The 21,438-nt window shown below is 46.2% G+C and overlaps 1 long non-coding RNA gene across 1 annotated transcript; it reads right to left on the bottom strand.

Annotated features, from left to right (window-relative positions):
- Positions 1-597: 597 nt before the first annotated feature.
- On the bottom strand, positions 598-9,467 carry LOC124520150 (uncharacterized). Its single transcript, XR_006964261.1, has 3 exons — positions 9,136-9,467; positions 7,965-8,097; positions 598-927 (listed from the first exon to the last, which is right to left on the bottom strand). It is a non-coding gene; the product is annotated as an uncharacterized LOC124520150 (long non-coding RNA).
- Between the last annotated feature and the right edge of the window lie 11,971 nt (positions 9,468-21,438).

Raw genomic sequence — 21,438 nt, 5'->3', positions numbered from 1 at the left:
AAGTTGTGTAGCCACATCCTGGCTCTTGGATGTAAGGTTACAGTGTTGGGTTAGGGGGTCAGGGAAGGAAGGTGAGAGAGTCAAAAGGGGTGGCGCAATAATGACTCAATCTTCCATGCTGGACTCCAGGAGGCATAAATTCAGACAAACTACCAGTGGCTCACAGCCATTCTGGAGGCAATATACTATTGTGCTTACAGGGAACAGCTGCAGAGTTAGACCCAGATTCATTCACTAGCTCTGTGACCTCGGTAAGCACCGCTCCTGCCTCAGTGACTTCATCACTAAAATGGGCATTCTGACAGTGCCTACCGCACCTGTTGTTGGATTAATAAGTGAATAATGGATGTGAAGTGTTTGGACTGTGTCTGTTTTCTCTACCATTGTGTACGTTGTAACATGCCTGGCACATAACAGGTACTTGGTGAGTAGTGAAGGAAAGAAAGAAAGAAGAAAGAAAGGGAAGGAGGGAGGAAGGGAGGGAGGAAGGAAGGAGAGAGAGAGAGAAGGAGGGGAGAGACTAAAGAGGGAAGGAGGAAAGAAGGAAGAAGGAAAGAAATAAAGAGTGAATGAATGAATGCATACACAAGTGCGTAGTAAGTGCTTAATAAATGCTATTATTATTATGGTCAAGTATTTAATTCTTCCAGCCCTCCTCTTAAAAGGATAAGAAGTACAGTTTTATTGATTTGAATTTGATGGCTTTTTCTCATGTCTCTTGGTGGTGAGACTGTCCGACTAAGACAAAGGTCAAATGCAGGCATAAACAAGGGACTTCTGAGGCAAAGAAAGGCCTGGAAGAGCAATCAGTTGGATCACCAGCACATAAAACCAACAGAAGTGGAGTCGGTGGTGGCCTGCTACCTTAGAACATTGACTTGCTGCTCTTCCTCTTCCTTTTCTTGATCTTCCTTCTGGTTTTTCCCCCTGTAGTGGAAAGAGCAGGGGACTCAAGGAACGTTGCTCTGCAACAACCCTGGACAAATCCCATTCTGTCGGGGGCTGCAGTTTCCCTTCCACAGTGAGGACACAGGAGTCCTCGTCCAGTCTCTCATCCTCTGGGGCCGTGAGTCTCAGCATCAGAGAATATTTGAGTGCCGAAATCTGCAGTTTCAAAGGACTCAGGGAGCACCCCCAGGTCTTTCCAGAGGTCCTGAGGCTAAGATTGTCCTCACTCTTACTAAGATGTCATTTGGCCTTTCCCGTTCATTCTCTCATGGTGGAAAGAACATAAAAAGTTCAGTCGGTTAAGCGTCCAACTTGGCTCGGGTCATGAACTCACAGTTCCTGAGATCAAGCCCCATGTGGGTCTCTGTGCTGAGACCATGGAGCCTGCTTGGGATTCTCTCTCTCTCCCTCTTTCTCTGCCCCTCCCCTGATTTGTGTGCATGTGTGCACGCGTACTCTCTCTCTCTCCCTCTGAAAATAAATAAACTTAAAAAAAAAAGTTCATTGATATTCGATGCGATTCACATTGCAACTAACCTTAAGAGAAGACTGAGTTTTGGTGTACTAACAAGAATGTACACGATTAATAGAAAACACTGTGAAAACACCCTGCCCTTCCCTGACTACATATCTGAGTGAGGCCAGGTCCTTCCGGTACCTCAACCAAAACAACATATTGCAACACCTTAAATGCAGAAGCAGATATGAGAATTTAGCTGTCTTTTCTTAAGGTAGGCATTAAACAGATTTGCAAAAATGTAAAGCAATAATCCCCTTCTTAGTAAATTTCTGTTTTGCTTTGGAAAATGTAGTTTTTTTCATAAAAATTTTATCTATGTTAATGTGAAATGGGCTATGTGAAATGCTATGTCCAAATGAATTAGTAAATATTAGTTTTTAAAACTCTCAATTTTAACTTCTTTATATCTATATATCTTTGTAATGTTTATTTTGAGAGAGAGAGAGAGAGAGAGTGCACATGCACATGCGGGCAGGGGAGGGGCAGAGAGAGAGGGAGAGAGAATCCCAAGCACTGACAGTGCAGAGTCTGACACGGGGCTTGATCCCATGAACTGTGAGATCACGACCTGAACTGAAACAGAGTCAGACACTCAACCCACTGAGCCACCCAGGCACCCCAAAAGAGTGGTTCTTTTTTTTTTTTTTTAAGTAGGCTCCATGTCCCACATGGGGCTCGAATTCACTATCCTAAGATCAAGAGTCCTATGTTCTACCCACTGAGCCAGCCAGCTGCCTGCCCATTTTAATTTCTAATATAGTAAATATTGATAAACATAGCCCACATTTACAAAAAGCTCTGTGGGGTCCTCAATTATGTTTAAGAGGTAAAGGGCTCCTAAGACCAAAACGTTTGAGAGCTACTATCCTAAATTTACCAGAATAGGTGGGAGTCTACCATTGGGTTATCTTTTATTAACTAAGTGCTTATTATTTAACCTCTTTCACCTTTCAATTCCCCCAACTCTTCATCCTGAAGTGCTTGTTTAAAATAATGAGGTTGCTTCTCTATTTTACATTTTGCCTGAATGTGAGAATTTTCAGCACTTTAGGCCAGTGCTGAGTACATAAAGATGTGTGAGGTTTAAGAGAGTGAGAACAAAGTTTTCCTAGTCTGGAATATGTTCCCCAGATATTGATCTCTTAACAAGCTTGTAGCCTGAATACATGTATAACATTAAATCCAGCAAATCAGCAACCTCCCTCCCCGATAGTCACTATCTCTTTGAAAAAGACATGAGAACTAGATGATTTTGTAGGCAGCAATGAATGCCTCTCCTAGACAAACCATTGCAGAGGACACAAAAGAAAGAAAAGCTCCCCACCCCCAGCTCATTTATGAGTTTAGTGTAGATGGTAAGACAACCAAAGACAATATAAGAAAATAAAATAATAGGCCAATGCCATAGTTTTAAAATACGTCCACAGATTCTTTGATCTGCTTCCTTTGACCAATGCCCATGCCCTCAAGTGTGGGCTGGATTTTAGTGATTTGCTTCTAGGAAACAGAATATGGTAGAAGTGATGATGTGTGATGGCTTCCAGACTAGATCATCAATAGGCTTGTGGCTTCTGTCGTGCTCTCTTGAATCACTCTGGGGGAGGCCAGCTGCCATGTTATGAAGACACGTAAGTAGCCCTATGGATAGGTCCACGAGATGAGGAATTGAAGCTTTTTGCCAATAGCCATTTGAGTGAGCCATCTGAGGACTGTGGAAGTGGAGTCTGCAGTCCCAGTGAAGCGAGCAGATGACTGCAACCCTAGCTACAGGTTGACTGCAATTTCGTGAAAGACTCAGATAAGCTGGTCCTGAATTGCTGACCCCCAGAAGCTGTGAAGTACGAAATTTGTGTGATTTTACATTTCTAAAAGATTGGAGTAATTTGTCATGCAGCAGTACCAAATTAATACAACCAGTATGATTTATGAATGCAAAAATCCTATATAAAAGTCACAACTCGGGGCGCCTGGGTGGCTCAGTCGGTTAAGCGTCCGACTTCAGCTCAGGTCACGATCTTGCGGTCCGTGAGTTCGAGCCCCGCGTCAGGCTCTGGGCTGATGGCTCAGAGCCTGGAGCCTGCTTCCGATTCTGTGTCTCCCTCTCTCTCTGCCCCTCCCCCATTCATGCTCTGTCTCTCTCTGTCCCAAAAATAAATAAACGTTAAAAAAAAATTTAAAAAAAAAGTCACAACTCTAATCAGTGGTGCTATATTAAAAGTAATATATTATGGCCAAGAGGAGTTTAACTCAGGAATACAAGGATAGTTTAGCATTAGAAAAATCTATTAATGCAATGCAACACCTTCACAGAAAAGGAAAACAAAAACTTTAATTTCAACATTCAATCCTGATTAAAAGCTTTTAATAAACTGGAACTAGAAAGTACCCTCCTTAACTAATAAATGGTATCCATAAAAACCTACACATCATCATGCTTAATGGTGAAGCTTTAAAACCAGCCACATTTAAGTCAGTGACTAGATAAATATGCTGCCATCTGCCATCGCTGCTTCTGTTCAACAGTGTACTGGATGTCTTACCCAATGTAATAAGACAAGAAAAGAAAATAAGGGGTATAAAAAGAGCAAAAGGGACCAAAATGTCCTCATTTATGAATAATAACTGTCTATAGAGAAAAATCAAAGAGAATTATGGACAGAAACTATTAGAACTAATAAAAGAACTCAACAAAACTGCTGGTTACAAGTTCAAGATACAAATTGATAATATTCCTATACACTGTAATAATAAAATAAAAATAGAATAAGAGATCTCACTTTTAACAGCATTAAAATGACCAGATCCCAGGGAATAAACCTAAAAAAATGGGAAACATATTTTATGGAGAAAATTATAAGACATTAAAGACTTGAATGTGTATATAGATACACAGTATACAGAATTGAAAGATTCAATATCATAAAGTCACTTCTCTTGACATTGATAAACAAATTCTATGTAGTTGAAGTCAAAATCCCTAGAGAGTTTGTGTGTGTGTGTGTGTGTGTGTGTGTGTGTGTGGCATTTTCCTAAATGTATGTAGAAGAGCAAAGGGCCAAGAGAAGCTTTGATACTTTTAAAGAGGACTAAAGCAAGATGACATTAAGACTTATTACGAACAATATTAAACTTAAGATAAAGCAATAGCAATGCAGACAGCATGATACTGGCAATGAGATAGATGCACAGGCCAGAGGGTAATAGGAGAGAGCCCCCAACAGACCCATGTACGTGGAGACACCACCATAATGGGCAATGTACTTCAGTGGAGAAAGGACAGGTTATTCAATAAACGGTGCTAGGATAATCAAGGCTCTATAGGGAAAAAATAGAACTCTTAATTCATATTATGCACAAAAATAAGCCATGTGAGGGACGCCTGGGTGGCTCAGTTGGTTAAGCATCCAACTTCTGCTCAGGCCATGATCTCATGGTTTGTGAGTTCAAGCCCTGCATGGGGCTCTGTGCTGACAGCTCAGAGCCTGGAGTCTGGTTTGGATTCTGTGTCTCCCTCTCTCTCGGCCCCTCCCCTGCTCGTGCTCTGTCTCTCAAAAATAAGTACATGTTAAAAATTAAAAAAAAAAATAAGCCATATGGATTGAAAGATCTAAATGTAACAATCAAAACTAAAATATTTACAATACAGGAAAATGTGCTTATGAGCTCAGGTTCGGGATGGAGTTCTCTCTCTCTCTCTTTTTTAATGTTTATTTATTTTTGAGAGAGAGAGCACAAGCAGGGGAGGGGCAGAGAGAGAGGGGGGCAGAAGATCCAAAGCAGGCCCTGTGCCGATGGCAGAGCACGATGCGGGGCTCCAACTCACGAACTGTGAGATTGTGACCTGAGCTGAAGTCGGACACTCAACATGACTGAGCCACTTAGCTGCCCCCAGGGTTGGATTTCTTAAACATGACAGAAAAAGCACCAGTCACAAAGGAAATGATTGTTATATTTAATTACATTAAAATTGACAACTTCTGTTCATTAAAAGATACTATTTTAAAAAGTAAAAAGATGAGCCACACACTGGGAGAAGATATTTGTATGCATGTGATTAATAAATGATTCCTATCCAGACTATAGAAAGAACTCCTCCACGTCAATAAGAGAAAGACAAACAACAGAACAGAAAAATGGGCAAAGGGCTGCTTAACAGTAATTTTGCAGAAGAGGAAAATAAGTGGCCAATACACATGTGCAAAGCTGCCCAACCACCTTAGTAATTAGGGAAATGCAAATTAAAACTGTAACGACATACCATTTTACACCTGCCAGTTTCACAAAAGTTTAAAAGTCCGACAAACTTTAGGAGCAACGGCACCACCTGCTATTAGGAGTACAAATTGAGCAGCCAGTTTCAAAAACAGCTCGGCGTTATCCAGTAAAAGTGAAGATGTATGTACATTACAGGGAAGGGATTCTGCTCCCGCCCATGTGCGCAAGACAAATCTTGCACACGTGCAGCACGAAGCTCTTACAAGGATGCTTGTGGCGGTAATGTTTTAATAGCGAAAAGCTGAAGACAGTTCAGATTCCATTAGCAGTAAAATGGATAAATAATTCCTGGTGTTTGCATACAATGGAATACTGTACAGCAGTGAAAATTAATAAACCACTCCTGGCTGAATCTCAGGAACATCATGTTGCATAAGAAATGAAAATAGCTGGAGAAGCTATTCCATAATTCCACTTATTCAAAGTCAGAAAACATGCAAAATTAAACAATACATTGTTCAGAAGGATACATACAGAGGTGGCAAAACTAGAAAGAGGAGCAAGGGACTGATGAACACAAAGTTTGGGATGGTGTTGACAACTGTCTGGGGAGTGGTGGGGACATGAGGTAAAAGGAACCAGATGATGAAAGACTGTATGTTTTTCAATGAGGATGTCTTATTGGTTTCATAATAAAAACCTATTAAAACCTTTTTCTATTGACTTATTTATCATCTTTGAAAAATAGAACACCAACACAAGAAGGACGCCTGGGTCGCTCAGTCGGTTGAACATCCTACTTTGTTTGGCTCAGGTCGTGAGCTCACGGTTCGTGTTTTCGAGCCCTGCCTCAGGCTTTGCACTAACAGCGCAGAGACTGCTTAGGATTTCTCAGTCTCTCTCTGCCCCTGCCCCGCTCTTGCGTTCTCTCTCTCTCAAAAATAAACATTACTGGGGAGCCTGGGTGGCTCAGTCGGTTGGGCGTCTGACTTCGGCTCAGGTCATGATCTCACAGTTCGTGGGTTAGAGCCCTGCGTTGGACTCTGTGCCGACAGCTCAGAGCCTGGAGCCTGTTTCAGATTCTGTGTCTCCCTCTCTCTCTGCCCGTCCCCTGTTCACGCTCTGTTTCTGTCTCAAGAATAAATACACATTTTTAAAAAATTTAAAAAAAATAAACATTAAAAAAATACTTGCAAAACAATACTTGCAACATCCAACAGTTGTTGAATTTTTATAGTATATACTTATTAGTAATGGAATGAATATATTAGTATTAAGAAAAATTAATTAATTGATAATTAATGAACAAAATATATTAATGTTGACTAGTATGAAGGAAAATGGATTGGCAAACCATGAACAAAATTAAAGTGTTGATCCTAAAGCACAATAACCCAGTTGGGCTCCAGACCCTACATTCAGACTGCCTGGGCTGGAAGCTGGCTCTGCCTGTTCTTAAGTGGGTTTTTTGATTGCTCCATGCCTCAGTTTCCTCATCTATAAACTGGGCCTACTGATAGTAAATAATTCTTCACAAATGAATTGTAAGAATTATGTAAATGAATGTCAAGTGCTTGGAACAGTGCCTGCCACACAGTAAGCACTGGATATAAAGTCGTATGTAAATATATAAACCAAAGAGAAGAGGGGCTTGTGAAAGACCCGGGGTCGGGGGGGGGCGGTGCTGAATTTTCAAGGCATCCTCCCAATCTCGAAATAGCCTGGGCTTGCACATCACGCGCTGGAACAGCTTTGTGGCTCCCTTTGAGAGACTGAAGAAAGAAAAAGGTATTACATGGCAGAGAGCTTGTGAAAGTTCTTGAGAGAAGTCTGCTGACAAGGGAGTGACAATGTCACTTCAGCCCATCTCACAAAAAGCACCCATCCCTGCCTGACTGACCCAGGGAACGCTGCTCCAGGGATGAATTCGGGGGGATCACGCATGTCGTGGGTCCACTTCTTTGAGACCCAGCTGCTGGCGTGGCGGGTCCTGATCCCTTGAGCCTGGTTGTTAGTTTGCCCCACATGTGCCTGGCCTTCCCCCCAGCCCTTGATGTATCCACGAGAGAAGAACCTTGGGTTGCCTGGGGCGGATGTGGTTCTGGGATTAAATTCTGAGGTGCCCCAGCTCCCCGAGTCAGTCAGCTGCTGGAGTGTAGGGCTCAGGGACCTGTGGGGGACTGTCTTGCCACAGGAAGTAACACACGAGGACCTCACACAAAGCATCAAGCCTGCCTGACGGTCTACCCTTGCCAAAGATTTGACATTTGTTTCTACTTACAGGGCATTTTCTAAATTGTGTTATACTCCATGCTTCCTTGCTGGCCTTTTTTCCTCAGGGACTGGAAACTCTGAAGAGAAAAACAGTCTTTCCTCTTCTCTGGATGGTGAAATGGCTTCTTGCTCTTATCATGCTGCTGGTGACAACCATGGATTAATTCCAGAAACCTTTACTGAGAATGTGCAATGTACCAATCAACACATGATCGATTCCAAACCCATTCCTACACCTAAGTGAGGTGCGGGGCAACACTCTGCATGGTGGACTAGGCTAGCCCAATATTTGTTGGCAAGTAAGACCATTTGTCCTGTGGTAGAGTTGGTTGAAGTCATGCCTAACATGACCGGCTTCTTTCACATCTTTTAGGCTTCTGGGCCCCTTAAAAAACAAAAGCCATTGTTTCTTATTATATGCTTCAAAAGACATCTGTAAGGACTTGTTCTATAATGATTGTGGTGGTTATTTTTAGTCAAAATGTGGCCCAGAACCTGCTCTGCCCTCCCCACACCACGTCAGGTGCTGGTCTGCTTGGAGACCAGCCTGCACTGGGGTGCTTTCCAGCTGCTGTGGAAAACAGAGGGTCATGGAGTGGCCCTCGGTCACGTTTTCCACGGCAGCTGTGCCCTCACAACAGGACCGTTTGGATCTGCAGAAAAGCTCCTAAGCCAGATGGTTGCCTGTCAGGGGACCTGGACCAGCCTCAGTCTAGTGGGAGGCTGAGAGGCATGTGAGCGAGGACAGAGTGAGCCTTCCTGGGCAGGACGACCACAGAGGTGTCAATATGCTTTTGAGAGGAAAACCAGGATACATCTCACATACATGGCAGCCCCATCTAGGTGAAGCCACTCCCAGGCCCCAGGGAGACTGCCATTCTCCAGGCCTTACAGCTCAGCTCCGATCCTTTGGGTCATCTGTCCCCTCTGCCAGCCACCAACTGCTACTCCAGGGCACAGTGTTCTCACGAATAAAGCCACTCTGGGACGATGCCACCTCATCCCACTGTGTGATGGACGGATGCTGCAAAAGAAGCCTTCCCAAGCGTCGCCTGCAGCAGCTTGGCCTGAGATGGGCCCCGCACCGGCTCTGTGGGCAGCCCCGCCTCTTGGAAGCTGTGGTGTGGGGAGCTGCCTTGGCCCCCCTTCCCTCTAAGCGGCTGTTTGTGGTGACTCACCTCTGGTTCCCAGGAACCTTGTTATTTTGGGCCCTGATATTATTAAGGTTGTGCCCAGATTCCCTGCAAATCAGCAATTCAGGAACACCGGGGCCGTCCAGTGAAAGCATGTTAAAAACAGAGGGCCACAGCCGCAGGCCCCTGCCCACCAGGGGCTGGTTAGCACAGAAGGCCAGCGGCTCCCCCAAAGTCCTCTGCCCATGCACGGAACGCTGCCCCCTCCTGGGGTTTTTGTCTCCTGGAGCCTCCTCTGGGAGGCCTTGCCTCTGGAGGACCCGCGCGGCCCGCTGGCCGGCCCGTGAGGGAGAGGTGGCGAGCAGATCCTCCCTTCGCCTCCTCCCTCCGGCGCACCTTTCGGAAGGGGCTGGCCGTCCCCGCTCGCGGCCTGGTGAGCTGGGCCCGGCGCCCAGGGTGGGGGAGCGGGAGCCGGCGAGGGTGCTGCCGTAATCTGTGAGCCCCAGGCGGGCTCCTCCCCTCCGCCCGAGAGCTGAGCTCCGGGGCAGCCCGATAGGGAGCCTCTGCTGCCGATAAGGCCGTCGGAGGGCCGCGCTCTGCGGCCACCTGGCTCCAGACGGCCCAGGCCCGGCACAGGCACGGCGCGTCCCGAAGCCCCAGCTGTTCCCACAGCCGACCGCGACGGACCCCCGGAGGGATCCTGGTTAGGGACCGGCATGTCCTTAACGAGAGGCTTCCTCAAAGTGAGTGCCGCAGCTCGAAAGGGAGGAGTGGTGCTCGGGAAGGGCGAGGAGCCGGCCAGGGGGTGCCAGAGAGCAGAGCCGTCTGTGTGCTCATCTACGGGCACCCCCTGGGCTCCAGGCTTTGTAAGAGCGTCAGCACTCATTTGCTTGGTTGCTGATGGTGTCAGGTGGCCTCTGCTTGACTCAGTTAGTCCAGTTCATATGTTTTACAGCCCGAGATTTGCTGTCAAATTGAGTTCCACCTACCTGGTTCTCTGAATTATGTTCTGCCCGCATTAGGGGTTGGGAAGAATAATCTTCAGATTATATTCCTTCTTTGGTCTATTGAGATTCTAGAAGCTTTCCTTTGACTCTGCTGAGCAGTGTATCTTTCAGGTGTGTTTTCACAGGCTGGTGGCCCTGAAGGACAATAGGGGCACCTGAGAATGTGGGCTGCTCTGAGGGAAGTGGGGGTGGGGGTTGGGTCACCCTCCTTGGGAAGGGGGCTTGCTTGTTTTCCTCAGTGACTCACAGAAGCCAGTCACCTCATTGTCACACGTTTATTGTTCTTGAAACACTGAGCTTTGGATTTGTGTTGTTAACTTACTAGAGGGAGAAAAGCCTAAGAAAGAGGGGCAAAAGGCTTCAGAGTGGTTCTGGGAGCTAGGGTCTGATAGATACTCTTTAAGCGGCAACGGAGCATTACAGGGAGCTATTCCCCCCCACCTCCAATTCTCCCTGTAGTGATAGGACATATCACCATCTAACAGCGTGGCAGGTCTGCTGTCTTTAACGTGTCCTGTGTCACAGTGAGGTTGTTGGTTTTAGTTGGGGATTCAGAGGCCAGAGTTGGACCCTAGGCCACATCCTCAGAGGGAGCCCAGTATAATCGTCTGGGAGAACATGTCCCCTTCTAACTTGTGTAAGAGTCTTTGGGTACAGGGAAAACCATATTAAGTGGGAATATGTTTTTAGTGGTTGAGCATCTTTACAATTTGCCTTCCTCATGATAGATTTCCTTCCCCAGGAAGGGGAGGGTCTGTGGGGAACCAGGGGACTCCCACTTAGCCTCACCAGCAGCAAGCAGGAGCCAGGCCCAGTGCATCTGAGTCTTTTCCTTTCACTGGGCAACCCTAGACCACAGTTTCAAAGTGAGTCTTGGAGGCTGTTCCATAACAGACCTCAGAGCTTGGGGAGGTGACGGTGAGTGGCACATGAGCCGCAGGAACAGTCTTCAGACCCAAATGCGAGCACGGCATCTTGCAGGATTAAGGAATGGGTTATGAACAAATGTTTGAAGGGAGCATGACTGGTTTCACCAACCAAATAGCCTTGGGAGAGCCACATTTTTTGTGTGTGTCAGTTTCTTTCTGGCTACTGGGTGGGCTGGGCAGCTGAATGTGAAAGCAGTAGGAAAGGAAACAAAAGCCTTGAGGGTTGTTTTTATAAGCAGGGTCACATAAACTCAGCTGACCCTGGACTTCAGTGGTCAATTATAATTAGTTTCTAAACCCAGGTTGTCACCCCTTACCCCAAAATGATGTGGCCAGTGTCTTTGCAAAATCAGCTGACTTATTCTGAGTTTCATCTAAGTGAAGCGTATTTAGAAAGACAGGGTTTTTTTGTTTTTTGTTTTTTGGGGTTTTTTTGGGTTGTTGTTGTTGCTGTTACCAAAAAAATAAAAGAGAAAGCAAGAAAGACAATAGGGTGCTTCCTAAAGGTAAAGTAACTGAAAATCTTTGTCCTCAAGGTCTGTTCAACATTTAATAAGCATTCATCAAGTACCTGCTTCTGTCAGGTGCTGTTGTCGGCACTGGGAATATAGCAGGGAACAGAATAGACACAAATCCCTGCCTTGTGGAGCTTACATTCCAGCCGCACAAGGAGACAGACTGAAAACAAAATAAATGAGTACTCCTTTACTGAAAGATGAGGAGTGCACGGGACAGGAACATGCAAGGGGATAGGAAGCCTGGGGAATTCTGCTGTGTAAATAAGGTGCTCAGAGAAAGTCTCAGTGAGGTTCACTTTGGCTGTTATGTTTCAAACTTAGATTCCACGTGGCCATTAATAAGGATTCTAGTTTGATGTCAAGAATCTTAAATACTAAACTTTGTTGATTATGAGAAGCTACAAATTTTTGAGTTAACATTCTTACTGTTGAGACAGATTACCTGTAGAATCCAAGAGAATTCATGATACTTGGGTATGCAGTTATCTGTGTCAGATTCTTATGGTATTGAGTTGGACACTTTTCTTTCTGGCTGGCCAAGTTGGTTTGATGACATTTGAATCAGGCCTCTGCTGTTTGTGTGGCCAGCATTTCTTGTGTCAAACTGCTGATGATTGTATTTGTCCATTATGATTTGGGGGGGAAACTTTTGTAAAATGGCTAGTTAAATGTGTTATGGGCACTGACAAACATGATACTCTTGGCTAGCAGCATTCTTGAAAATAAAAAAATATTGTTTTTTGTATGTCCTTAAAAAAAAAGCCACTTGACCAAAGAATTGAAGGAGGTGGGGGAGAGAGAGCCATTCACAACTCTGGGGGAAATAGTAAATGCAAAGGTCCTGAGGCAGGCATGTGCCATGGGAAGAACCAGGAGACCAGTGTGGCTGGGGCAGAGGGAGGAGGGCACTCTGAAGGAGTGAGGTCAGAGAGGTGATAGGAGGGAGAGATTAGTGAGGGGGCAGGGGTGCAGAACACCTAGGGTCTTGTATACATTGTAAGGACCTTATTTTTACTCTGAGACAAGAAGCATTACACAATCTTGGGGGTAGACAAACAGTATGATTTGACTTCTTCCCCTACCTGTGACTTCCTAACGCCTTTGAAACCAAACTCCCAGGAATGGGCTATGAAACAGAACTAGAGTGTCACAGCGGAGTTATCACTGACCTCTAGTGCACTTGTTCTCAGCCTTTTTTCCTCTGGGATACACAGGACTGCTTGTTGACATAGTTACACATGATATATTTCACAGCCATACCTGGGTATTGATAATCCCCTTCTCCCTTACACTCTCCAATTTAATGAGAAAATAAATAGTGCCACAGATGCTCTTTACTTAAAAAATTGCCATGGGTAAAATTAAATAGAAAATGGAAGCCTCTATAAAATCACAATTCATATGCAGTACAGTAATTTGTAATCACAGCTGCTGATCCTTCCCTGTTTCCTTTGGACCTCCACACGGATAAAGCAGACGGTGGTTCTGGAACACTAGCTGTCAGGAAAGCTTATCGGGTGTGAGCATGTTGAAAGCAGAGTAGCCACAGAGGGGGAAGTTTGCATTTGCTCTAAGTTTTAAGAAGTGTGAATGAGGGATGCCTAGGTGACTCAGTTGGTTAAGCATCTCACTCTTGATTTCAGCTCAGGTCATGATCTCACGGTTTGTGAGATGGAGCCCCGAGTCGGGCTCTGCGCTAGCAGTGCTTGGGATTCTCTCTCTCCCCCTCTCTCTGCCCCTACCCCGCTGGTGCTCACCCGCACACGCTCCATCAAAATAAATAAATAAACATTTAAAAAATAAAAATTAGGGGCGCCTGGGTGGCTCAGTCGGGTGAGTGTCTGACTTCGGCTCAGGTCATGATCTCACAGTCTGTGAGTTCGAGCCCCGCATCAGGCTCTGTGCTGATGGCTCAGAGCCTGGAGCCTGCTTCCCATTCTGTGTCTCCCTCTGTCTCTGCCCCTTCCCTGCTCATGCTCTGTCTCTCTCTGTCTCAAAAATAAATAAAAATATTAAGAAAAAAAAATTTTTTTTAAAAAATAAAAATTAAAAAAAGTACAAATGGTCTTCCTCCAGGGGGTCTTGCCCTCCAGGACCCACCATTTTTAAAAATATATATATATATTTTTATTTATTTTTTTAAATTTAAATTTAATTTCTTAAATTTTTAAAAAATTTTTTTCGGGGCCCACCCTTTACATACAACCTAGGTGATTTTGTAGAAAGGCAAATATCATCGCGTCACTCCCCTGCTTTAAATCTTCAGGGGCTTCGTGGTTTTTGGGATAGAATCCAGACTCCTTCATGAGACCCCTCCTGTCCTGGCCTGCCCATCTTTGCCACTCTGCTTCCTACCTCTGACTCCATGAGAATTGCTCCAGGCACACCAAACAGGCTGCATGTGGAAATTTTCACATGATGTTCGTAAGCTTCTCCTGAGGGGCCTTGCATTTGTCTTGTTCACTGTCGCATCCTCGGCAGGTTGCACAGCACCTGGCAAGTAGTAGGTGCTCATTAAATGTTGGTTATATTTAATTACTTGCAAAACCCCTCACAGCTGAGTCCTTCCTACTAGTGTGGTTGGTCACAAACCTGCAATCCCAAATCACTGCCCTAGTGGTTTCTGTATTGACCTTAAAAAAAATTCACAAGATCGTTTCTCCTTCCTCAGAACTCTCCTTGCACTTTCTTGGAACCTCCCTTAAGGCCCTTCTCATTTTCTCTCTCTTTACGCTTATTTACCTCTCATCCCCTACAAGTGGGGCTGCCAGGAGAGGAGGAGCAGCCCCAGCTGAGTCATGTTTGAGTCACATCTCCGACTTTCCCTGGCATCAACCATGGCCTTGAGCATGGGGCTGAACTTGTCCAAACCATGAGTATCGACTGTTAGGAATATGTTGGGTCATTTTATTGGAAAACAAATCTCCAGCAGGCCCTGTGAGAAGTCGGCAGCCCCAGCCTAATGCCCCAGCTGGCCAAGCGTCCCACTTCCTGGGACTGGCCCGGTGGGGACGGAGGCCCGTGTGAATCTGCTCAGGCCACATTTGGAGTTTGTCATCATTTTCTGACAGGCAGTGACAACCAATTAGAGATCTAGTGAGAAACAGAATTGTTTTCTCCCCTGCCTCCCGCTCACCCTTGACCACACCACCCCTCTGCGGCTTGCTCTCTGGGTAGAGGCTGATTTATCTCCCGAATTGACTGTCACGGCACAGGAAGGAAGGCGTGTTAAGGGCGGAAGCGGTCCCACAGCTAATGGGCCTGGCCAACCAGCTGCTAAAATGAGCTTGGAGTGGAAAGTGGTCAGGGAAGGAGGCAGCAGGGATTGCTAGAAGGGAGGACTTGCTTAAGGACAGATTAGTACAAACAGAACAAGTAAACAACCCCACTCTCCCGCCTGGGGCTGGAACCCGAGCCCTCTCCTGAGAAAGCTGCAGGCACCAGTTGTCACTAGGACACGGAGGAGGCGGGGAATGGGGGTGGGGGGAGCCGGTCTCGCTCTCCCCAGGACGATCGCGGTCGGAAAACCACCCAGCCCTTTCCAGGAGTGGATTGTGAAGCATTATTTTGTAAGAGAGAGCACTGGTTTCAATTTCTTTTGGGAAATTGCAAGTAACAGCTGAAAAGAAACTGGCTTTGGTCCAGTCCTGTCCTCTGATGGCCCAGCCATTGATCAAGGGTGATGATGATTTGCAGACAATGGAGCGGATTTCAGCTCCTCGGAAAAGCCTCCTGGGGCCCCACTCTCTTGCCCATTCTAGCCACCTCTCCTCCCAGTGGGATGGGGTAAGGTGGGGTCATGCACCTGTGGTTTTCCTTTTCTCCAAGGGTTGGGGAGGGCTAGGGGTGTGTCACCTGCAAGCTGCACCTTGGGGCAGGTGAAAGTTTCTGTCTGGTGGTATGACCCGAAGGTACCAGCAGAATCCCTGTCTTCTAACACCATCACCCCAGGTCTGCAGTGAAGCCTGAAGTTCCAGCACTGGAGATTATTCGTTAGGTTCTTAAAAGGGGTTTTAAGCTCTACACCTTTTGTGTTAATTGCATACACTTAAGCCTTTGTAATAGGATCTTGAATGGTACAGATGCAGGGGAATAATTCTTATTTTCATGGGATTAGTTGAGGATTTAGGCAACAGCAAGGAGTGGGATTGAGGGCAGGCTCATGGAACAGGGGCCTGGAGAGGGGTGAGGTGCTGGAGGAGGGGGCATGAAGGAAGAAAAAGCTCACTCTCTTGCCTAGGACAGTGACCGGGCCCTAAGATTCCTTCCTAGGTATTTGTCTATCCCATCCAGGCAAGCTGCCCGTCACAATGTGGAGTGTGCGAGTTGATGAGTGCTGTCGGGCTGAAAGTGGCCGTAGGCACTGGTGATGGAGTTGCCAGATGTGCATACCTTTCTCGTGCACGCGCCATCCAGGTGGCAATGGGGTCAGCCTGGGAGCTGGCCAGGCTTCTTGGAACCGGTGCCAGGGCTGATAAAACTGTGCCCTTCCCCTTGACTTTTCAAACACTGTGTGGAATTGATGCCAAACGTGGCTGGTGAGCTCTCTAAGCAATAGAAATCGACGAGAGGCCAAAGGAGAGTTCCAGACAAGGTTTTATTGGGGTCTGTGCACAAGGGAGGGACACAAAATGTCCTCAGGCCAACTCCCCGAGGCAAGGTCAGGAGAGTTTCTTAAACAAACTTAGATGGGGAAAGGATGGTGTTGAAGCATGTAGAGGTGGGGTTTTTCTTGGCACTGGCGTATGTTAGAGATCATGCTTGTCCATGTATGTCTCATTAGCATGTTAAGTCTCCACCCTGGGCATGAACTTTAGCATTTCAATAAGGGAAAGGTAACTTGAGGGTACTCCTGGCGGTCACTGTGCATACTGTAATGCCAGCTTCTGGGTCCATCTGCTGCAGACTGGTTTGATCTGGATCTCACTAGTTCTTTTGGGTGACTGGCTCCCTCTTGGAAGTTGGTGTCCTGCTTTCTGCATTCCTATAGGATTTATTGCTCAAGAAACACAGATTGATGAGTTTACTTTTAAGGGAGTTTTTTCTTTATGGCATAGTCGCATTGCATTAGGGTTTGGGGAGAGGGCCCTGAGTCCTGTCCCTTTTCTCTCTCAGAATAATATCATTTTACAATATACCAAGTATAGCACTTCCTTTGCATACTTTGTCTTAATGTGATACGCATATATATTTTTAAGATTATTTATTCATTTTGAGAGAGAGAGAGAGATAGAGAGAGCACATGTACCTGCTAGTGAGTAGAGCAGGGGCAGAGAGAGAGATAGAGTGAGAGAGAGAGAGAGAGAGAAAATCTAAAGCAGGCTTCATGCTGGCAGCATGAGGGCTCAACATGAAGCTTGATCCTGGGAACCGTGAGATCATGACCTGAACCGAAATCAAGAGTTGGACTGAGCCACCCAGGTGCCCCTTAATGTGATATTGAAATCACCCTGCAAAGTAGGTATTATTATTGTCACTTTCCAGATGAGAAAACAGAGGGTGAGCAGCAAATTAACTGGTCCAAGCATCACAGCTGGTTCCCAACTTTTGTCTGTCCCCTAACACTCTGTAGGTGGATGCTGACAGGTGCACATCTTTCTCACCTCAAGGACTGGTCACACTGAAATTATTGTTTTATGTGCCTGTTTCTCCCCCCCCACCCCCTAATCTGTATTCCCAGTGACCAACCTACATGGTGCAGGTGGTCTCACTCAAGCAGTGCTGAAGGCCTGTGGGCTCTACAGCCAGACCACCTAGGTTTGAATCCCTATTCTGCCACTTTCTAGCTGGTCCAAGGAGGCCAGCTATGGACCCTAATGCAACATGCTAAAAACTCTGGATATTTCTAGCTGGTCCAAGGAGGCCAGCTATGGTCCTTAATGCAACATGCTAAGAACTTCCTACCTTCAACACAGCTTCAATTCAGGTCAATAGAGTTTACAGAGTAGGAAACAGGAAAGGGTAAGTGCCCATTAGTGGATACTGGAATGGGGAAGAATTAATTCTGTCAGTTGAACAAGGGAGCTTGTCAGGGAAACTTCGTAGAGGGAGAGGACTTTGAATGGCCTTGAAGAATCCGTAGAATTTCACAAAGCAGGGTTTGGGAGGATGTTGGCTGCAGAGAAAGCATGGTCAAAAGTATGGAAGGTGTGGAGGTACCACGTGTGTCTGGGAAAGGTGCGTGGTCCAGGTGTTCAGAGACAGGTGGGTGGTAGGAGAAGAGGATGAAAGGTGGGCAGGGGCTAGACTGAGTTTCTGAACATCAGCCTGAGACTTTGGATTTTATTCTGCAGATGTTGGGGAATCAGCAAAGGGTTTTGAGCAGGAAAGTATCATGATCAGAACACTCCCTGTGGCAGGGTTCAGGAAGATGGGTCATTGGAGTGGCAGGGAGTGGAAACCAATTAGGAAAATACTGCTGCTCTCCAGGTGAGAATTGATGACATCCTAATTAAGGGGAGTGGCAGACAATTCACATTATTGAGTAGCTTCTGTGTACCAATCACCCTGCTATATTGTTTACACCCCTCCGCTCATTTAATGCTCACAGAAGCCACGTAGGAATTACCACCCATGTTACAGATAAGGAAACTGAGTCTTGTTGCAGTCAGGAGAAGAAATAAGGTTGTTGTCTGGGGGTGTCGACAGGCTGCTCATACGTGTGCCCCTGTGGTTTGGATCTGGTCCTCAGCTTTTAGGCCGGGTTACTTGACTTTGAGGCACAATCAGAGAGGCGGGTTTGGGAACTGACTTAATGCCAGTCCGACTCATAGGACTCTGGTGTTGACGTCAGCCTGCCAGCTTCACAACGGGAGGTATGACGTCTCTGGTCCTCTGGTGTTCTTGTGTTCTTCTTTGCGTTCTCTGGTCAGTGAACTCCATCCCATTAAGAAATTCTACCCGGCAAGTCAGTTATAACAGTATTCTGGTAAGCACCAATCAGAGAAATCAGCTGGGGGTGCGGTGTGGGGGGATGATCTTGAAGAATAGGTCATCAAGACTGTGTTAAGGCCTGATGAGCCATTCATACCCCACAGCCGAGAGCATCACGTTTGTTATAAATTGCTCATTAAACAACATAGGAATAGAAAATGAGTCTCGTTGCCTGTGTCGACACACCAGTGATTGGAAGCAGCTGCCTGAAATGCTGTATTCAGAAAGATTCTGAAGCCACTTGTAGGCTGTTGGGCAAGAGTGTGATACATTAGCAGCCTCTGCCAGGGCGCCAAGTTGGGGGGAGGGCTGGTGTATTAGTGGGAGTGTTATTGTAGCCAGTATTGTTTGTCTTCTTTCTGTCTCTCTCTCTTTTTTTTTTCACTTGAACTGCAATCAGATAAACCATGTTCTAATATTTATTTGAGGGATACCCAATCTTTCAAGACTTCTGAAGCTAACTAGTGCTCTGCATTATGTGTTGATTTTGCTGGCTATCCCTCAGAAGGTAATATAGTATCACATATTAGAAAGTTCCTGGGGTGCCTGGGTGGCTCAGTCGATTAAGTGTGACTATTGAGTTTGGCTCAGGTCATGATCTCATGCTTTGTGAGTTCGAGCCCCACGTCAGTGTGGAACCTGCTTGAGATTCTCTCTCCCCTCTCTCTGCCCCTCCTCTGCTTGCATGCGTGTGCTGTCTCTCTCTCTCTCTCAAAATAAATAAACTTAAAAAAAAAAAAGGAAGTTCCCTATCTCTCCTAGCTACCACTCTCAGGTTCTAGGGGGTTAAATTCAGGTCAGTGGCAGTGTGTACATTCAGACCTAGACTTGGAGGAGTGCAGCTCCTCCCCTCACACTGAAGCAGAGGCATTGTTGCTCTTTTCTTGGCCTAATGAGTGTGAATTGCTACTCGGTATCACCTGTTGGACTGCAGCTTCCCAGCCCAACTTCTCCAAGCTTTTAATCGAATCACCAACAAACCAGGACTGTGTGCCCCTCAGGCCGGACCTGCCCCTCCATCCCTATCTCTCTGTGCCAATCCAAACACCACCCCTCCTTTGGGCCAGAGAAGGCCCACTGTCCTCTGCAGGTGTTGGTTCCCTCTGTCCTTGGCACCCCTTAAAGTCATGACCCTCATCTAGCAGTTGGTCTATGTCTCCTTCACAATCTCTGGCACTAAATAAATACTGTGGAGTTAAAACAAAAAAAAGAATGACCATTGAACTCTGACTTGTGTGTGTGTGTGTGTGTGTGTGTGTGTGTGTGTGTTGAAATGTGGAAATGTGGCAAGGTTGTTGCTTTGAATGATGGGTTAAATGGATTCTGCTCCAGCCCTGCCTTTATTCTTTTCCTTATGAAATCCCTTATAGAAACAGCCTTTTATTAGAACTGCAGTTTTTCTCAGATTTGGTTAAAACACATTTGCAGATGGAGTGATGAGCTGACTGGTTGGGAGGTTTGGATATTCAGTCTCCATCTAAATTGTCTTCCTTTGGGGTTTTGAAAAATCACTTGTGAATGCCCTTGCTCCTCTACCTGAAAAAATGCAGACAGTAGCACTTAACACTGGCGACCACAAGGAGTTTGGTGTTGTGTGCTGAGTTAGTATTAGCAGCTTGTTCTGAATGCCTCAGGCACGAATTGTTATTTAAACAGGTGTTCCAGGATTAGGACAACTGTGGTACCCAGTCCTGTTTCCCTAACTCCATTCATTTGCTGCATGGCTGTTAGGACTTTTGTTTCTAGCCTTTGAATAGATGGGATTTTTGGAGCAAGAAGTGCATGGTGCAGAAAAAAAAAAGTGCATGGTGCAGCTTTAATTTGTTAATTAAGAGTCTTTGTTTGAATCTAATTTTGTTTGCATAAAATAAAAATGCATACAGATTAGGACCATCGCCTGATAACTGAACTGGGGGCGGGTTCCTGGAAGCTCTTTCAGGGCCCAGGGGCAGCCGGAGGGCTGCTTGAAGATCCCTTCCATCTTGCCTTTCACACAGGGAGGTCTTCCTCTGAAATGTTCCTAATTCCTTTAATCCCATCATGACTTGCTTTCACTCCTGTTCCTTCAGAGTCATGCCCCAGAGCATTCTCCAAGCTGATAAGTAATTACTGAGCACCTGAGATGGGATGGTCCTGTGGGGATGCAGACGTGAAATGAATGGGCTGTGGTGGCTGCCCTTAAAGCCCTCTCAGCTGGGAAGTAGGACACAAACCACTGTGATCCCAAGGAAGAAAGGAATCTACCGCCAGGGGTACAATGCTGTGGACATTCTAGGAGAGAATATTGCAAGCAGAGGCAATTGAGGGGAGGTCCATGAACATAGTGCCTTCAAGTGGGATGTAAGGGACAGATTTGATGCAGACAATGGAGAATGGAGGAAGAGGGGAACGTGGAAGGGCGCCCCAGAGGGAGAAGCCACCGTGGGGAAAGATCCTGAGCGGTCAGTGGGTTTTTCTGTTAACCTGGGTAGAGAAAGAAGACAGGTATGAGATCAGGCTGGGAAGTTAGCTGGAAAGTAGATGAAGAAGGGCCCGCCAGGGTGTTCAAAGGACCTGGAGAACAGTGGGGAGGAACGGAAGTGTTCTGAGCCGCAGGATCCTGGCGGTGGTTCAGGAAGCCGGCTCTTGTGGTACCGTGTAAAGTGGATGGGAGGGAGCCTGGCGGGGCGTGCTGAGTCGTCCAGGTGAGATGCAGTGAAGTTCTGGTCTCAGTTTATTAAAATGGAAAGCCACGGATGGATGGGAGAGAGCAAACTGAGGGAAGGAAAACAAAAGAGCCTCCTGAGCCCTGTGCCGGGTCCTGTTCTAAGAACCACACAGGTATTCACTCATTTAATCACTGTGGTGGCCCCCTACGAATTGTTGCGTGTCATAGGTCAGGAAACTGAGGCACGGAGAGATTTAATTTGCTCAGGGCTACGTAGCTAGGAAGTGTTGGAACTGTGATATGAAGCCAAGAAA

The sequence above is a fragment of the Lynx rufus genome, unplaced genomic scaffold, assembly GCF_022079265.1.
Source record: "Lynx rufus isolate CCGP_SWC_20201006 ecotype Redwood Valley unplaced genomic scaffold, mLynRuf1.p SCAF_3, whole genome shotgun sequence".
In the NCBI taxonomy this organism is placed as follows: domain Eukaryota; kingdom Metazoa; phylum Chordata; class Mammalia; order Carnivora; family Felidae; genus Lynx; species Lynx rufus.
The sequence above is the reverse complement of the archived record's forward strand: the minus strand, read 5'-3'. Positions and strand labels throughout refer to the sequence as shown.